This window comes from Helobdella robusta (genome assembly GCF_000326865.2).
Source record: "Helobdella robusta unplaced genomic scaffold HELROscaffold_110, whole genome shotgun sequence".
Lineage (NCBI taxonomy): Eukaryota > Metazoa > Annelida > Clitellata > Rhynchobdellida > Glossiphoniidae > Helobdella > Helobdella robusta.
Genome location: NW_008703618.1, coordinates 18,206 through 20,697, shown reverse-complemented (window position 1 = coordinate 20,697; position 2,492 = coordinate 18,206).

The following is a 2,492-nucleotide window of genomic DNA, read 5'->3' as shown; positions in this document are numbered from 1 at the left end:
TGTGTGTATGTATGTGTGTATGTATGTGTGTATGTATGTATATATGTGTGTACGTGTGTTTGTATGTATGTGTGTATGTATGTATGTGTGTGTATGTATGTATGTATGTGTGTATGTATGTGTGTATGTATATATGTGTGTGCGCTCGTATGTACGTGTACGTTCGGAATTCTTCTTCTAATGTTCACCTCTCAGATGTTTGTGTGTGTGTGTGTGTGTGTGCATTTTTGTAGCGTATTTATTTATTCACGACACATACATACGAACGTGTTTGAACGTATGTATGCATGCATGTATGTTTGTATGCACGTACGTATGCGTGTATAAGTATATAGATGAGCAAATACAATATATGAATGTATAGAGGGACTTATAACAGAATTCAAAAACTCTGTAAAGCAGATGAAAGTGATAGTAAGACTGATAATTATGGCATCAGCTTTTTTTATTGCCCCATAAAAATGTTACAATTTTGATTTTAGTTACTCTCTCCAAGAATAATATAGTAGCAACATGACCTATCCAGTAACATAGCCAGCCTTCTTAGTAACCTAGCTCACCTTAACAACTTAATAACTTAACACGGGAGTTGGGGCAAAATGATGGTTTTTATGACTGTTATTTTTAACCATGGCCTTGTACTTATCTAGTAACATAGCATTCCTAGCAATTTGGCTTACTTATTAATTAGTAACAAAACAGTGCAGAAACATTTTTTTTTGTTACATAAATGTTTATAAGTTATCGGAATGTTAAACTTTGTCAAAACGTTTTCAGCCTCTCTACAATTACGTAAAAATGTTACTAGACTTTGTTGATCGATTCTCAAAACCAGTAAAACATACAATATATAAATATATCAGCATGCAATATAACTTATTTTCAATTCAAAATTTCCCTTAAATTCATTTCTAGACTGGCGACCATCATTAATGGCAATCTTTATTTGCCATTGTGTGTTACTGAATAATCTCATTTGATTAGCCGTCAGGAAAATTACGAAAATGCTGATGATGACCTTAACAAACATCAACGAAGAGTTGTAAAAATAGTAATAATAATAATAAAGTTGTTATTATTTTTTAAGGATGATAATGATGCGCGAGGCGTGCAAGTTTTATGGGCAGAAAATGTTATTTCAACGCGAGCATCTAAGTCATCATCGCGTCATCATCGCGTCACTATCATCATCACTACCATCACCATCATCACCATGATGACGTCATTATCATCATTATCATCACCACCTCATCCTTGCCACATCATTACACTTTTTCCCATTTCATCATATTTTTTTTTTCATAATTTTCATCGCCACACATCATCATCTATTATTAAAATTGATTGTTTAAACCGTTCTTTTAATTATGATCAATGGCGCTCTTCAGTGGATTTTACAAACCGATGGGTCTTGAGATCCGCTCTGAACTTCGTAAGTGATGGAGATGCAGTCAGAAAAGAAGGTAGAGAGTTTTAAAGACGAGGAACAGAAAAAGTGAACGCAGATATAGCACGAGAGTGTTTAACACGAGTTGAGAAGAAGTGAGAATAAGGAGATGATTGTAGACAGGCGCGTTTAGGTTCAATTAATATATCTGATAAGTACTTAGGAAATAATTTAGATTGAGACTTATAAACAAATGTGCAATTTTAAAACTTGTACAATATTTTATAGGCAGCCAGTGAAAGAGAACAAGATATAGAGATATATGAAAAAAGAAAGGGGCACGAGCAACCAGACGAGCTACAGGATTAAAAGCTTTACTATTGAGTACAATAGAAGAAGAATAGAGAATCATGAAGACAAAGAGAGAGGAGGCTACATAACAGCGATCGATTTTGGTTAAGTGATGATGATAATAATGATGAGTGGGCAGATGAGTGAGATCATTACAAATTAATGAACGCCGAGGCAATTATGATGTTAAACCTGGAGATACTGAAACATCCATTTATCCATCCATCTATCTATCCATCCATCCATCCATCCATCCATCCATCCATCCATCCATCCATCCATCTATCTATCTATCAGCCAGCCGGTCAGTCGGTCAGCCAGCAGTGACCTTCACGCCATGAAGAGGGAAATTTTCGACTTTCTTAGCAGAGGAACACAGCAGTTTCGGAATTGTATCTAACAAAGCTAAAACCAAAATTAAGACATAGAATAATATTGATGAGAAACTCAACAAAATAATATCGAGGACGAAGCTAGAATTTGACATTGTGATGACATTCGCACTGATTTGTGTATCTTGATACATAAATTATATATAAGATAAATAAATATATAATTTATTCATTCATTCATTCATTCGTTCGTTCGTTCGTTCGTTCGTTCGTTCATTCATTCATTCATTCATTCATTCATTCATTCATTCATTCATTCATTCATTCATTCATTCATTCATTCATTCATTCATTCATTCATTCATTCATTCATTCAATCATTCATTCATTCATTCACTCATTCATTCATTCATTCATTCAGT